Source organism: Leopardus geoffroyi, chromosome A1, assembly GCF_018350155.1.
Source record: "Leopardus geoffroyi isolate Oge1 chromosome A1, O.geoffroyi_Oge1_pat1.0, whole genome shotgun sequence".
NCBI classification, from domain to species: domain Eukaryota; kingdom Metazoa; phylum Chordata; class Mammalia; order Carnivora; family Felidae; genus Leopardus; species Leopardus geoffroyi.
This window is the reverse complement of record NC_059326.1, coordinates 969,213-987,173: the sequence shown is the minus strand read 5'-3', so window position 1 is coordinate 987,173 and position 17,961 is coordinate 969,213. Positions and strand designations below refer to the sequence as shown.

The 17,961-nt window shown below is 41.3% G+C and overlaps 1 protein-coding gene across 6 annotated transcripts in view; it reads right to left on the bottom strand.

Moving 5' to 3' along the window:
- The window catches only part of ZMYM2 (zinc finger MYM-type containing 2), a 103,325-nt gene extending 86,434 nt beyond the window's left edge, over positions 1–16,891 (bottom strand). Inside the window, exons 1-2 of one of the 6 annotated variants that reach the window (XM_045443884.1) lie at positions 16,798–16,891; positions 15,603–15,668 (exon numbers count right to left, since the gene is read on the bottom strand). The gene's annotated coding sequence lies outside the window, so the exon portion shown is untranslated. Of the gene's footprint in view, positions 1–15,602; positions 16,377–16,503; positions 16,772–16,797 lie in introns of those variants that run through there. The other 5 variants (XM_045443857.1, XM_045443864.1, XM_045443847.1 and 2 more) reach the window with 5 other exon arrangements.
- Between the last annotated feature and the right edge of the window lie 1,070 nt (positions 16,892–17,961).

Sequence of the window (17,961 nt, the reverse complement as noted above, 5' to 3'; positions counted from 1 at the left end):
GTTGAATCACTACATTATACACCTGAAACTAATAGTACACTGTATGTTAACTGGAATTTACATAAAAACTTAAGAGGGGTCCTGGGTGGTTCAGTCAGTTGAGTGTCCGACTCTTGATTTCAGCTCAGGTTGTAATCTCGTGGTCATGGGATAAGCCCGGGGTCTATTCTCTCCCCCCTTCTTTCTGCCATTCCCCAACTCACACGTGCATGCAATCTTTCTTTCTCAAAATAAACATTTAAATAAAAACTTAAGAAAAATAAAGGCTTAACAGTACAGGAAGAGCCTCATACCATAAGTCAGTGTAAACTGGAAAACTTTTATGGAGGGCACCTCAAAAAAATATTTTTAACCAAGCAATTCCACTTCTAAGCATCCTTCCTACAGACACATTATCTCATTTTTTAAAAACAAAACATCAAAGGATACTTGTTGAAAAGTAAAAAGACTGAAACACCCTAAATTTCTCTCAAAAGCCTGATAAATTGAATGATGATGAAGACAATACAGTATTTTGCAGTCCTGGACACAAGGCAGCTCTAAAAATTTCCTTACATACTAACATGGAACAACTTCTCATTTAAATTAAATGCAAACCAGGTACAGAACAATGGATAAACACAAACATCATACACACACAGAGAAGCATATGCACACATATGCATATATTATCTCTAGATAAATATCTAAGTAAGTGATAACAGTGGTTTGCTTCTAGGGAAGAGAACTGTGCCAATGAGTTGGGAGAAGAGGAAAGTCTTCCTTCTCACTGTTTATCCTTTCTACCTTTTAAATTTGGTACCATTTTCATATACACTTGGAATTGATTAGGGTTTCACTGAATTTAGAGATTAATTTAGAGACAAAAAAATTAACGTTTTGACATTATTGAAGCCTTCCCATTCAGACATATGCATGCCTTTCCATTATGGTTATCTTATACGTCCTATGGTATTATTTTATAAGTTCCTTCATAAAAGCCTTGCATATTCATTATAATTATTCTATCTTGCAATACTAACATGGATTTTTTTCCCATTACCTTATAAAATGTTTACATAGCAAAAAAACAAAAAACAAGAAGGTGTAGAAGTGTAGAAAATAAAAAATATACATTCTATATTTACATATATTTTTAATAGATATAACAAAGAATTGATATCTATACTTTAGAAAGAACACAAATTAAACTGACAAAAATTTAATTATTCGGTAATATCCAGTGTTCACAAGAATGTGGAGAAACTAGTGGCAATGCGGTCAATACAGTGGTCCAGAGGAAGACAATTTGGCAATTATCTACTAAAATACATAAACATATACTCTGACTCAGCAATTCCTATTTTCACACCTATCATCAGAATTTCCCCCAGCAAAACCACACATGAACCCAGAGAAACTATTACACATATATTCTGCGCAGCACTGTTATAAAAAATTGCAAATAAACTGTCCACCAGAAGAATGTCTAAACTATGTTAGTAAATCCACCAAATGAAATATCACACAACAGCTACGAGTAGATCCTTATGTACTAACTCAAAGATATAGAAAACATAGCAGTAAGTGAAGAGCAAGTAGCAGGAAGATATATACAGTATACGTTTTTAAAACGCACACACACGCGCGCGCGCACACACACAAATGCACACATGAAATTATAATTCTTATGGGTACATATTAGTATGTGCACTGAAAAGTATCTGGAGTAATAAACACTAAATTGGTAATACTACTACTAATCTCTGAGGAAGTGAAGAAAGAGGCCAAGAGACCACTGACTGATGATTTAACAGACAGATTAATACCCTCATGATGCTTACAATATAGCCACAAAAGTTTCTTTTTAACAGTTCTTCATCAGTTACTCAAAATGATGCTACTGTGGTTTTAGAAACTGATAGAAAATCACTAATACACTAAAATCCACTCAAGAGTTATGATAGAATCTAAACAAAAATCTCTTTGATCTAATAAATGAATAATCAATTAACTCATTCAGGTTATCTCTAGGGCACAGAATTTCTAGGCATATGGAATCATTTCTTTCCCATAGGACCACAATTTAACTGCAAAGTACTTTCAAGTAATTTTAACTTTCTGTGGGGATTTCATCCATTCCCTTGATTTTAAATATTACCAATACCCTAGTCTCCTTAATTTATCTCAATCAAGTGGTTTCAAAGCCCAAAACTGTCTGCTTCCTACATCTAGTTCTTTTAACTCGCTTTCTCACTCTTGTAGCCGCAACTCCTCCAGTCGTTGCCAGCTATGTCTAGCTATTCATACCAGAAATCTGGAGGTCATTCTCAATTTCTTTTTTCTTCACTTCCAGTCATGTCACCCCCAAATCCAATCCTACTTCCAAAATAAATATTGAAAATGTCCATTTTTTTTCTTTTCAAGTTTTTATTTAAATTCTAGTTTTTGGTTTTTTCATTTCAAGAAACTGTCCACTTTAATCCATCTCTTCTGATATCCCTCTAACCCTAAAAATTCGCCATCATTTTGATGCTGGATTACTGATATTATCTACCATATTCCCCAGAATACCCGAAGATCCTTTTAAAAATGAAATCAGACAATGCCAATTACTTCTTACGTGACTTTCCAGTGTACTAAGGAGACAACCTAAGATTTTCCCCCTGACCTGTAATATTCTTAACTTTTTTTTAACTTTTTAAAAAATGTTTATTTTTGAGAGAGAGAGAGACAGAGACAGAGTGTGAGCCAGGGAGGAGCAGAGAAGGAGACAGAATCCGAAGCAGTCTCCAGGCTCTGAGCGGTCAGCACAGAGCCAGACGCAGGGCTCAAACCCGCGAACCCTGAGATCGTGACCTGAGCCAAGGTCGGAGGCTTAACCGACTGAGCCACCCAGGTGCCCCGATTCCTGCCTGATTGATCCCTGCCTACCTGCTAGGCTCAATTTCAGCACTTCGATCACTAAGGTTCTGCTAAACTAAGCTTTCTTTTAGTTCACGGAAGAGCCCAAGATCCTCCTTGGCTCAAGGGACCCTATGCACACAATCTTCCCCTGTCTGAAACAATCTTTCCTGAACATCTTTCCAGGCACTGTTTAAATGTCACTCCCTCATCTCCTGAGGCAAGGGAAACAATCAAAAAACTACTGAGGGGCTAGTTGGATCAGCTGGTAAAGCACACAACTCTTGATCTCGGGGTCATGAACTCAAGCCCCACACTGGGCCTTGATCTTACTTAAAAAATAAATAAATAAAACAAACTACTGGGGCTACATCAAAATTAAAAGCTTCTCAATAGCAAAGGAAACAACAAAACTAAAAGGTAACCTATGGAATGGGAGAAGGTATGTGCAAACGACCTCTCTGAAAGGGTCAGTATCCAAAATATATAAATAACTTATAAAACTAGGGGCACCTGGGTGGCTCAGTTGGGCGTCCAACTTCGGCTCAGGTCATGATCTCACAGTTCGTGGGTTCAAGCCCCGCGTGGGGCTCTGTGCTAACAGCATGGAGCCTGGAGCCTCCTTCAGATTCTGTGTCTCCCTGTCTCTCTGCCCCTCCCCTGCTCGCGCTCTGTCTCTCTCTTAAAAATAAATAAAAACATTTAAAAGTGTTTAAATAAATACCTTATAAAACTCGACACCCAAAAAAATGAATAACCCAATTAAAAAATGGGCAGAAGACATGAGAGGACGTTTCTCCAAAGAAGACACACAGATGCCAACAGACATGTAAAAAGATGCTCAACGTCACTTACCAGGGAAATGCAAAACAAAACTACAATGAGATGTCACCTCACACCTGTCAGAATGGCTCAAATCAACAACACAAGGAACAGCAGGTGTTGGCAAGGATGTGGAGAAAGGGGAAGACTCTTGCACTGCTGGGGGGAATGCAAACTGGTGCAGCCACTCTGAAAATCAGCATGGAGGTTCCTCAAAAAGTTAAAACTTTCATCCAGCAATCACACTACTAGGTATTTACCCAAAAATTACAAAAATACTAATTCAAAAGCATACATGCACCCCAATGTTTACAGCAGCATTATCTGCAACAGCCAAATTATGGCAACAGCCCAAGTGTCCACAACAAATGGGTAAAGAAGTTGTGGTACACACACACACACAGTAGGGTACTGCTCAGCCATAAAAAAGAATGAAATCTAGAGTATTATGCTGAGGAAAATAAGTCAGTCAGAGAAAGACAAACACCGTATGATTTCACTCATACGTGGAATTTAAAAAACAAAAATGAACAAAAGGAAAAAAGAGACAAACCAAGAAACAGACTCTTAACTCCAGGGAACAAACTGATGGTTACCAGAAGGGAGGTGGATGCGGGAGGGGAGGGGTGAAGCAGGTGATGGTGTATGAAGCAGGGCACCTGTTGTGATGAGCACTGGCTGAGGTATGGAAGTGCTGAATCACTGTATTGTACACCTGAAACTAATATTGCACTGTATGTTAACTAACTGGAATTTACATAAAAACTTAAAAAACTAAAGGTAAATGTCACTCTCCCAAGATCTTTCTCTGTCAAACATTTAATTAACCCATCATCCCTGGTCTAAGTAAGTTCTCCCTTATTATCACACACATTTCCTCAGCTATAGTTATCCAATTTGTAATTTTATGGGCTTTTTTTCGATTTTTAAAGTTTATTTAGAGAGAGACACGAGTGGGGGAGGGGCAGAGAGAGAGAAGAGAGAGAGAGAGAGAGAAAATTCCAAGCAGGCTCTGCACTGTCAGCACACAGCCTGGAACCAACGCTCAAACTCACAAACCATGAGATCATGACCTGAGCCAAAATGAAGAATCGGACGCTCAACCGACTGAGCCACCCAAGGGCCCCTGTAATTTAGTCTACTTTGTCATCTGTATCCCCCATTATACTGTATGTTCCATGAGGGCAAAGACCTATGTCCTTATTGTCTATTATTGCATCCTCCGTACTTAATGTAATGTCTGGCCAAAATTTACTATTTTTCTCTAATAAAGGAAGGTAACAAATAACTTTTCTGGGTTGTTCTTTGTTTTGTTTTTCTGCTATCCCATTATTACCTCCCCACAAGTGAATTCTAACTCTATCTCCCCCTCCCTTCCTGTTGTCCAAAGCACAATCATTTCACCCTTGAGCTTCAGTTTACCCATTACAGAATAGGAAATTAAAATAAAGTCCTCAAAAGATGAAAAACTGAAATCTGCCCCGTATCTTTGGTTATGACTTTTTACTACTTCCGTACTCAACATACATAATTGGTAACATGGTTAATCTTAGACCCTAATAAAAGGTTATCCTACCCTAGCTTCTTTAACCCTTAACCAAAGAAGCTAAATAAGCCCACACTTCCTTCTCCAAACATAATTTATAATCTACAACAACACAAGTAAACTTCAACTACATATGTTAATTTGGAAACAAACATTCATTTATTCTTAAAACACTTGGTATTCCTAATCTATGATCTAGTGTAATCACTTTGTTTCCCAATGTTTTTTAACGCGATTGAGTAAATGGCTTTAAAAAGAATATATCTTCTTTACATGAATGCAAAAGTCCCATGATTAAGACCCATCTTACTAAAAATAAATAAATAAATAAATAAATGGGGGGGGGGCGCCTGGGTAGTTCAGTTGGTTGAGCGTCCAACTCTTAGTATCAGCTCAGCTCTTGATCTCAGGGTAGTGAGTTCAAGCCCCACGTTGGGCTTCACATTGGGCTCCATGCTGAGCATGGAGCCTACTTTAAAAAAAAAAAAAAAAGACTGACTTATCTAACCTAAAGACACAATAACTGCATCAATAAGCAAATGAAACCACAGATTCAAAAAAGCTTCAGGTACTGAGTCTACTTTTCCAATACAGATTACTACTAAATAAAAACCTATTCCCTGTGTTTTTTAAGACTCAATTTATTACTAGAATTCTTTCCTAGAGATATGTTCCTCAGAGATTCACTGATTGCTCTTAAAATGAAAGGAATACAAAAAGAACATGGAGTATACCAAAGAAAATCTGTGTTTTCTTCTCCTTGGTAGACAAATTATGGAAAGTAAATACACAATCCTACCTATCGTTTACAATTCAATGTAGTTGGTTTTTTTTTTTTTTACTTTTTAAAAAATATTTATTTTTGGGCGAGCACAGGCAGGGAAGGGGCAGACAGGAACAGAGGATCCGAAGCAGGCTCTGCACTGACAGGCTGATACCAGTGAGCCCAATGTGGGGACTGAACTCACAAACCATGAGACCATGACCTGAGCCAAAGTGAGACGCTCAACTGACTGACCACCCAACGGCCACAGTTTTTTGTTTTTTAAACTGTCTAATACATAGGTGAAACTCTGAAGCAGAGGCAGTCTTATTTCAGTTTATCCCTTTTCTTCAGCCCCTTCATGACTTGAGTTCTACTTTTTTGTCTCTGAATTTTATCACACACCTAATATAACAACTACCAATTTTAAAAGACACACTTGGTACCATACTCATTACAACTACCTTAAAATATACCTCATAATAGGTATCTTAAATATATTATTATTACCCCATTTGGCACATGAGTAAGCTATTTTGTGTAATCAGGTAGCTTTCCTATGGTATACTGTAACTGTTAGGTACAAAACCAGGGTTTGTGCCTAAGTCCACATACCTTTCATTACACACCATCCCTTAATCACAAAGAACTGAGACTCATGAACTATTCTAATATACCAACCACTAGAATTCAAACATTAATCAACTGAAGACTTTTGCAACCTAAGGATAGGGAAGGAATTACAAGAATGTCAGACTTGTGTAGAAAATGTCAATTACTGATAATAGTATACATGCGAAATATTAGTATGCTGAACAGAGAAAACAATTATAGGAATACATTTAAAAACAGAAACATCTCATATAAAATGGGATTAGGAGGAACTTCCATTTTCTCCACCACATTTTTTTAGTACTTGAAGATTTTAGTACTTAAGGGCACGTTTTATTTATTGTTTTTATTTTTAAGGTTTATTTATTTTTGAGACAGAGAGACAGAGCATGAGGGGAGGAGCAGAAAGAGACGGAGACAGAATCCGAAGCAGGCTCCAGGCTCTGAGCTCTCAGCACAGGGACCGACGTGGGGCTTGAACTCATGCGCCATGAGATCATGACTTGAGCCGAAGTTGGACACTTAGCCAACTGAGCCACCCGGGCACCACTAGGGCATGTTTTATTTTTATAACCAAAGTATTAAAAACTCCTTTCTGGGCGCCTGGGTAGCTCGGCCAGTTGAGCGACCAACTCTTGATTTTGGCTCAGGTCATGATCCCAGATTCGTAGGATCGAGCCTAGAGTCAGGCTCCCATCTGAGCATGGAACCTTCTTGGTATTCTGTCTCCCTCCCTCTGCCCCTCTTCCTGCTCATGCTCTCTCCCTCTCTAAAATAAAATAAAAATAAATAAGGAAAGAACTGTCCTTTCTGACATGCATGTAACTATTCATGTCTGTATATTTTCTATTATGCATCGTTTATATTCATTCATTTACAGGATGGTCTCCTCAAAATGAACACAGAGAACCTACCTAAAAATCACATATGACATTTCCTAACTGCTTTTTTTTTAAGGGTTTTAAAGCTTAGTTCCTATTTTGTTTCACATGCCAACAAGAATCACTGAAGTTTTTACAAACTAAGAGATGTGATCAGACCGGGTTTTAGAAAAAATTAATCTGGTTGTAGACTGGAATAAGGAATAGAATGAAAGTTGCTTTGTATATATAAATCCCTATTATCTAACAAAGCGGACTATGGTCAACACACAAAACAAAACTAGAGAGAGTGGAGTGCCTTAGAATAAAAGAACACTTAAAGGTCTCAACATTTGAGAGTCTAACGAGGGTAGGTGAAGGAGACGGTCAGAAATATCAAACCATGTTACTTCACAGACCCAGAAATCAAGAGTTTCAAGGAGTATTTAATTCCAAATGCTACAGAATTAAGACAAAAATGAAGCACTTAAGGATTTGACTATTAAATCACCAGTGATCTCAAAAAAAGTATCTGTATAGTGTTGAGTGAAATCAGTGAAATTTCTTTTGAAAAGTATGGGAAACTGAAGCAGAAGATGTGCAAAAGATTCTGTAGAGATTCTGAAGTCTAGAGCACTTTAGCATTCTTATAGACCAACAAAGGAGCAGGCAGAGAGAAGTCAGTGAAGATAAAGAGAATTCCTTCTATCAGATGAGCATTCAATTCAGTGAGTCTACTGGCAAGAAACTCATGATATTTGGTGCATTCAAACGGATTATAGATCTTAGCTGCTGTTAACTACACATCTATTGGCCAGTCATATACTCTGTATTATTTTTAATTCTTATCACATAACAATCACAAAAAAGCAGGCATCATACAGATTTATCAAATGGGTAAACCAAGGCTCACAGGTTAAATAACTTACCAGAGATCACAAACTAGTAAATAAATGGTAGAGCAAAATTGGTTTTAACAGTTTCATCAGAGCATAATTTGCATGTGATAAAAATTTATTCATTTTAGTGAAAATTTTTAGTAAATTTATATACTTATGCAGTCATCAACACAATCTAGTTTAAGAAAACTTTCATCAACCCAAAAATTCCCTCGTAAGGGTAGATTTGAACCCAAATCTCTCGTCTTCAAACTCATGTCACACTGCAAATCCCCTAGCAACATCAAGTAACAAAAATAAAAATTTTAGGCAGAAAAAACTCTAAAATTAAGTCCCACTAGTTCCCCTTCCATGTGAGGCCCCAACATACCACTAGAACCACACCCACATTCCATGATCTCAGCAAATTCAAAAGTTTACTAAAATTTGGATATGCCTCATACAAGTACAGCAAAAAAAGTACACAGACTATGTGGTATTTTTTTTCTAAATGCAAAAGGAGTTAGAAATGAAGAAGAGAAATGAACACTTAAATCCAGGAGAAAGATAGGATGAAAACAGCTGGGCAAGGACATAAGGATGGAAAATGTGATATACAAATGAAGAAAATAAGGCATCATAGAAGTCAGGAGTCAGGGTCATGAAAGACAAAGACTAATTTAAACAGAAGCTTCTCTTTGATATGCAACATAAAACTGGAATGACAGGACTTCCTAGGCAAGAGTTAAAACTTAAGAACCAGAACTATACAATATTAAGAGACTCAAACAAAATTAAAAACACAAAGTGAGACAATATGCATAATAATTAAAGTTGTAAAGTTAAAACTAGAATTTTATAGTAATGATTTTATAAAATTGAAACAAAAACAAAATTTTCATTACTTTAGAAACAGAACCATGAACATGTAAGAATTTAGATACCATGTGAGGGCCAGAATTAATTAAAATAAACTGAAATAATTAAAATATAACAATAAAGGGGCCCTGCTGGCTCAGTCAGTTAAGTGTCCGACTCTTGGTTTCAGCTCGGTTCATGAGTTCAAGCCCCACGCCAGGCTCCAAGGTGACAGTGCGGAGCCTGCTAGGGATTCTCCCTCTCCCTGCCTCTCTTCTCGATAGATAAATAGATAAATAGATAGATAGATAGATAGATAGATAGACAGATAGATAGATAGGTAAAATATGACGATACATAATACAGAGATCTAAAACAAAAGGATAAAATAAAAATTTCATTTTTTAATGTTTATTTTGAGAGACAGAGAGAGGGAGGGAGGGAGAGAACAAGTCCAGGGAGGGGCAGAAATAGAAAGAGAGAGAAATCCCAAGCAGGCTCTGTGCTGCCAGTGCACAGCCTGACGCAGGGTTGGATCCCACAAACCATGAGATCATGACCCGAACCAAAACCAAGAATCAGATGCTTAACTGACTGAGCCACCCAGGTACCCCTTAAAATTTTATTTACACTGAATTGTTACTTCTACTCTGACATTTCTTTAATGCTATAGAACTGGAAACACAATTAACTAATCTGATCATCACTGGCCTAACCAAAAGCTTACAAATTCCAAATTAAAGTCCTAGAATATAGCATTAGAAGTCTAAATGAAATGCTCTTCCAAGCACTGAGGCAAAGAGAGGGCTGGCCAACTCTTAACAGAACACATTTTGTACAACTACTTGATATATAGTAAATGTTATAATACACAATTTTTTTAATAAGTGATTTCTGATTACCCTAAACTATATTCAATCTGGTCCAGTGAACTCAATAATCCAAGAAACATCCCTCTTCTTAGTCAAAAGACATGCTTCTTAGAAATAAATTATAAAATTGTTGTAGTATTACAAAAAATAAGTCTCAAACTTTAATGTCTTTTGGTTACAGAATCATAATATCAGTTCCAAATTCTTGTAACACTAAATCCAGACAACAGCTCTATCTAGGTGACTACGGCAAAAGTAATATACACATGGCACGGCCACAAAGTAAAAAAACTGAAGAATTTGTCTCATTCTGTCACATTTTGGGAACTTTCTTCCATCTGAAGTAAGCACCACAATCCTACTTAAGATAGCCATTTAAGTATTTTTTAATCCAACCTAAACGTACAGTTAAAAAGAAGTTTACTCTAAGAATTATAATATCATTCTCAATTATTCTAATGAGGTTGCAACAATTCTACTCCTAGGCAATTACAATTATCTTAAATTACAATTTAATATTAATTTTAAATATCAGAATCATACTAAAATATTTAATAATTTAAGAATAAAATGTTGTAAAACCTTTTAAAACTTAAGATCAAATTGACATATAACATTTTATTAGTTTAGGTATATTTTTTAACATTTTAATTAAAAAAAATTTTTAATGTTTATTTTTGAAGGAGAGAGAGAGAGACAGACAGGGCGTGAGTGGGGAAGGAGCAAAGAGAGAGGGAGACACAGAATTCCAGGCAGGCTCCAGACTCTGGGCTGTGAGCACACAGCCCGACGCGGGGTTCAAACTCACAAACTGCGAGATCATGACCTGAGGTAAAGTCAGACGCTTAACCAACTGAGCCACCTAGGCATCCCTTAACCTTTAAATTTTGAATTCACGTAACAAATTTGATCTTTGAATTCACTAAGAACACCAGAGGAAAAAAAAATCTAGAACCCTCTGGAGAAGAGAAACCTGACCCTTGGCAGTCTATTGACACTAAAAGAGTGGTTAGTGGCACCCTGGTTGACTGCCCAACTTTGGCCCAGGTCATGATCTTGCTGGTTCACAAGTTCAAGCCCCGCATCAGACTCTGTGCTGACAGCTCAGAGCCTGGAGCCTGCTTCAGATTCTGTGTCTCCCTCTCTCTCTCTCCAGCTCATGCTCTCTCAAAAATAAATAAGGGGCGCCTGGGTGGCTCAGTCGGTTGAGCGTCCGACTTCAGCTCAGGTCACGATCTCGCGGTCGTGAGTTCGAGCCCCGAGTCACGCTCTGGGCTGATGGCTCAGAGCCTGGAGCCTGCTTCAGATTCTGTGTCTCCCTCTCTCTCTGCCCCTCCCCCCTTCATGCTCTGTCTCTCTCTGTCTCAAAAATAAATAAATGTTAAAAAAACTTTTTTTTAATAAATAAATAAATAAAAACATTAAAGAAATAAATAAGAGTGGTTAAAATTCTTTAAGAGTAATGTAACTCTTCAAGAAGGATAAACAAAAACTAGATAACAGGATAATGAAACACATATTCAGAAGTTTTTTCTTAAATCAGAGCTATGAAATATTCATTACCTACTTATCCTAATATCCAAAGTTTACTCTTAAATCATATCTTGTAACAGTAAATATCAATACTTATAGGACACTAATCAAATCAGTAACAATAAAACCCCAATGGTCATATCCTTCTTTCAAATTAAAGACCATGAATTTTTATTCAATTGTATTACTTCTTTCAATGTACTGCTATGAAGTTAAAAATAAAATAGAACTAAGAACAAATCCCAAACTAATCATGTGACCAAGTGATTTTGCAAACCTCTCTACACATCAATTTTTAACTCTACAATAGATTTCTCCATTGGTTTACAATTTTTTTTCTGCAGTTCTAGAGTGCTACTAGTGTTGAATGACACTTGAGGCAAAAAATTAATAGATTTTAAAATATGCAATAAAATAGATAAGCTCAAAATGTGTTGCGATCCAAATTTTAAGACATTTTAAGATGAACAACTTATCTTATTACTAAGTATGTGAATGGTGCTGGCCCGCATAATTCCCTTCCCATTTCTATTTTAATAACAGAAACCTAAGATTACAAAGTGAATTGTTTAAAAAACAGGTTGCAGATTTAAAAAATGTGCAACTGCAACTATGTAAAACAATTTTCTTGCCAAACCAAAATAAAAAACAAGCTAGTTATTACCCAGAATTCCATAGTTCAAACTCATGAATTTATCCAACAGCAATTTTTCTCACAGACTTTATAGGTCTTACAGATTAGTTGCGCATGAGAACTTTTAGATTTGAATAGTTCAAAACTCCTGTTCAAGTCTAAAATCCCAATTCCAGGAGCGCCTGGGTGGCTCAGTCAGTTGAGCATCCAACTTCGGCTCAGGTCATGATCTCGCGGTTTTTGAGTTCCAGCCCATTGTCAGGTTCTGCACTGACAACTCGGAGCCTGGAGCCTCCTTCAAATTCTGTGTCCCTGCCCCACTGGCACTCTGTCTCTCTCTCTCAAAAACAAATAAACATTAAAAAAACATTTTTTTTTTAATCCCAATTCTATGATCTCACAGGAACAGGAGAAAATTAACAAACTGAAATTAAAAAATGGGAAATGCAGAGACAAAGTAATCTCTATGCTTGTTTCCTAACTTAAAATGTCCTTCACAAAATACTATTTGAGAATCCACTGTGCTCACCTAAAAAATACAGGCAAACTGAATATGTCAATCTTCTTAAAATAAGTATTATTCAATATAATAATATGTACATTAGTAACACTGCTAAGGGGATAGACAGAGATATTAACGCCTAGAAAACAAAAAATATAAAATTTCCGATTATACGCCTTTTGACAACGAACAGAGTGTTCCAGGATTTCATATATATTCTTTCCATCACAGTAATATACCATACCATCTGATTTTAAGACTTTGTCTCAAATGTATTAAGAGTATGCACTTATGTACCTCAAACAAGGGCAAAATAGAAGAATCTTTAATAACACTGTTATACAAAGACGGTACATTAAGCTCCGTATCACGCAAGTTTGAAACATTCATGTCAGCACCTGTGTGATATCTGAGTGAAACGGGGTTGTCCCACCACAGCCCATGAGATTATATATATAACAGGGAAAAGTAGAAACCACCCTGTATCTTTCTTCCAAGTGTTTAAAAGGGCAGGCAGGAGATGGGAATACATACTGTTAAGGATGCTCTGAAGAAAGATGCCATTAATATGCAACGTATTTTTAACTGCCAAAACACTTCATAAGTACACATAAAAGCACCTAACTCACATTAAGTGTCTGACAGTAAGTATAATAAAGAACTTATTTAGCCAAGGTCAATTAAAAATCATGTCATCTTCATCTTACTATCTGGCACATTAAAGCACCATTAGTTGGTGTCTTTCAAGCAAAGGAATTTTAAATTCTGAGCTAAATCATTAAGCAGAACAAGGACAACATTTTGGTACTATCAGAACGAACCACGGCCTTCATTACTATATATGTGTTGACATTACAGATAATCCAGATTATACATTTTCTACGTCCTCCTCCCCAAATGTCTATTAAATATAAACCAATTACCAACCTTCCCCACATCACAGCTGAGAACAAAGGAAAAAAATATGACAAAGTTAAATCTTTCATGAAACTATGTGTTAATAATATAAGCTTTGCCCTTTTATGTGAAAGATCTGATCCTTGATCCATTTTATCTGAATGATCTAATATCTGAAAAGAGCTTTAAACTCGTGAGACAAGTTATACTCATTCAAGTTGCAGTATTTAGGAAACAATTATAGACCCTAAAATGTATACAGACATACTGAAAAAAGGGAACATATTACTTCTGATTCAAATACGGTTTTTAAATAAGACAGTAAAATAATCTAATCGACAACTGCGGTTCTAGAACTTTTTAAAAACATACTCAGTAAGATTCAAACATTTGCTATTTGTTTACACACTCTTCTCTAGGAAAAGACAGAAGCTGAGAGAATTCTAACCTTGGCTCTTCCAGTGTTTCAATTTCTAAATGTGTAAAACAAGAATATTAAGTACTTTGAAACAGGACAGCACAGGAGCTAAACTTGGGCACTGTAATCAAACTGCCTGTTTTATACTAATACTCCTTCTACCTGGGTATCCTCTGTTTCCTCCTCTACAAATTAGGAATATAAACTACTTATATCACTGATCTCTCACAGTGTCACACTATCAGAGAGGACCTCATTTTGTGAGGATTAAATTATTAAATGCATATTAGAAATCAGTTTGGATATGTGTTGATAATCACAGAATATAAATAACAGGCACACAAAGGTTCAGCATACTATCCTCACTCACAAATTTAAGTTATCATAACAAACATTTTTTTTAAACTCAGAATTATACTGCCATATACTAAGGGGTCAATATGTGCTATTTTCATTACTCCGCAGGATAACTGCTAAGATTAAAGGAAGTAATACATGAAAGGGCCCTGCAGTGTGTCTAGAATGTTGTGTATTAAAACATACATTAACATCCTCACGTTAGCATTCGTAATCAGTATTCGGCAAATATTCATCTTCGATTAGCTATCTTTTGAACCATTAGGGACTTAATATCTAAGCATAAGCTACTGTATTTATGTCACCTCTGACAGAAATCTACAAGTTACAATAGCAACTGTCCATGAGATACAATGTGACCAGAGCTCAGGAAATACAATGTGTCCAGAGTGCTGGCTTCGTTGATATTTTGTAACTAATTTCAACTGACGAGTTATGTTTATTCTACTACCTAGCATATCACAAGACCGTTTCCTTAAAACCAACAGATTACAAGCATTAAACAATAACTCAGGTGACACATCCAAGAATGGCTCCAGTGAAGACCAATCAACACCGAAGACGGGGCGGGGGGAGATTTAACTGGAGCAGTGGACCAGTGTCATCAGCATACTAGTTGGTCAACCACCTGGATGAGCTAGAACACTAGAAGAGCGGACTTGGCGCCGTCCATCAACTCATGAGCCCTAAGAGTCGAAATTCGTCTTTCAAATTAGACACAAACAAAAAGTTCAGGGAGCCTATTTTTTCCAATCCCTACAATCAATTATCCATTGTCAAGGAAGAAAAAGTGTTAAAGATGGTTGCATGCACAGCATTTCCAACGAGTACCTTCAGTTCCCACTTTGGAACTCTAGAGGGCACCAGAAATATGCCCTCCTTTGCACCACCCCTCCTCCCGGGTAACGTGAGCAGCTGCAGGAGCCCGTCGTCTGGTTGCTGAGGTTGGTATTGCAGCAGCAGGAGAGATGTCTGCAGCGGTGGAAACAGCAGCGCCCACTCCCAGCTGCCTCACCAGCCATTACCCAGGCTTCACCCCGGGGGCAGCTGCCACCCAAGGAAAGGCTCCTCCCCCTCAAAACAACGGGGATAGACAAGTCCCTTGGCTAAACCCCTACAACCCAACCACGTCCTCTAAGAGCAACAAATTAGAGGCGAAGGACTCACAATGGGGGTGTTTTCCTCACTTTCTGCCAAAGATGCACCAGCTGGGGTTGAAGGCGATTCCTGGTCCTGGGGTAAAAGGAAAAATGGCAAATGGATCAGGAACATCTAACCAGGTGGGAGAACCAAAGCCCATTCCACCAAGAGGAGGCCGAGAAGGGAGTAAGAGGTCAAGGAGGTTTGGCCCCTCTATTATTACTCCACAGCCCGCGACCAACAATCCCCTCCTACGTAAAGTGGAGCAAAACGGCGCAAAACATATATCTGGGACCAAAGCCCACGTGAAAGGCAAAATCCGGAGGGAGGAGGCTGGAGGGCACCAAGCCTGCTACTGGGAAGGGAGGGGGGGGAAGGGAAAACGTTGCCTCGACGCCAGCAGGGGAATTGTACTCCCTCCTAAATTTGCCCACCCAGCGCCATCCCCGTCACTCGGGGCACCAATTCGGAGGTAAGGGGCGGCTCACGTCACCGCTGGGCTGCTATCTCCCATATTTGCCCCAAGCAGTTGCCCTGGGCCCGAGACTTGCCCCCCCCCCCCCTGCAGTCGGCGACCGGCAGCGCTGCCTCCCCGTCCGCCATTAGAGACCCAGCCAAACAATACGTGAAGAGCAAGAGCCGCGCAGCGCAGCCCAGGGAAGAGAAGAGCGACGGAGGGGACCCGGTGGGGGAAGAGGCAGCACCCTCGCCCCGAAAAACTTGGGGACCTCGGGCTACCGCGGACACAGTGGGAGCGCAGCCCCGAGAGCGGGAGAACGAACTGAGGCGCCCCTCCCCCCACCTTTCTACCTCCTCCGCCCCCCCCCCCCGCAAGAAAGAAAGGGAAAAATACCCCGCGACCTCCCACCGCCCCGGCCCGGGCAACCCCCGCCCCCCGAGCGACCCCCGCCTCTGGCGTCCGCCTCACCCAGCCCTCCCGGCCTCGCCCTCACTCTCGCAGCCCTTCGGGCCGCACGCGAAGACGCCTGTGACATGAGCGGAGCCCGGAGGAGACCCCGAGGCCCCGACGCGGCAGCGGCGACGGCGGCCGCGCCGCGGGGTATTAATCCCGGGTCGGTGGGAGGCTCCGGAGGCTGCCCTCACCCATCTCCGCCTCCCCAGTCGCCTCCGCCTCCGCCTCCTCCTCCCGAGGCTGCGCTGCTCCCAGCCACCCCCACTATCGGCGGACCTGGGCTGGAAAGACAGCGGGGATAAGCCTCACCCGGTTCTGGCTGCGGCTCCGCGGAACGAACCTCCCCTCCCCCGGCCCACCCCCCTTCGGCAACACGCACAACTCCGCTCGGTCCAGTCCCGGGTTTAGCGCTGGTGAGGAGGAGGAGGCGGAGGAGACGGAGGAGGCGGCGGTGCGGCCCAGCCCGGAGAGGCCCCGCCCTCCGCGCCCTCATTGGCTGGCCGGAAAGGCGGGCCGCGGCGCCCCGGGCACGTCCATTGGCTACATCTGCCTTCCTTCAGGACCCCCCTCGGGGGGGTGGTCCGAAAGGCTGTCCGTCAGGCGCAGGCCACACCCCCCCGGCGTCGCCGTTCCACTCCCCCCCTCCGCCCGCTCTCGGCCCTCGGCCGCGTCCCCTCCCCTCCTTACCCCCGCCTCCCACCCCGCCCCCACCCCCGGGTCCGTCAGGGTCAGGCGGCCCGAGTTTCGCCGCCCGCTGCACCGGCCACGGGCTCCGGCCCGGGGCGCCCGGGGTGCCCTCCAGGGCCCGGGACCGCCCGCGAATCTGAGGCCGTGGCCGCCTGCCCTGGCTCGGGCCTGGGCGCCCAGGCTGCTGCAGCCGCTCCCAACGACCCTGCCCGAGGAGAGACGCGGCCTCGATGTCCCCAACGCCCTCCCTGTCCAGTTCCTGAAGCCCCCCGAGAGGGGCGAGCCCGGGCACGGGCGGGAGCGATTGAAAGTGGGAGGTCGGGGCAGCGGGTGAAGTGGCTTCCCGAACGTGCCGCGGGGACTGGGAGCGCTTCCACCCTCGCCTCACCCCCGTGGGGAATAGTCCCCCCACCTCCCGTCATGGCTGCAGGAGGAGACGACGTCCTCCATTTTGTCGGGACTGCTGTGGGAACTTGGGACCAGTTCAAAACCAGACCCCGTGGGGCTGGGAAACTTGTTCCCGCGAAGCCCCAACTGGGCTCCGCCATTCGGCCGGGGGGACGGCCCCTGATGCCGGCGTCTGCGTCTGAGGGGCCCTGGGGGACGGGCGCCACGGTGGAGGGACCCAGACGCCGCTCCCCGCCTCCATCAACCAAGATGGAGGAAGCTGCGGGCTCCCCTGGAGCTGGGCTCCCGCCTGTTGGCAGGGCCGGAGCCTCCCCTCGGTGCGTCCCTCGCCGCTGCCGTCGTCCTCCTCCGCGGCCTCTTTCGGGTGCCCTCCCCCAG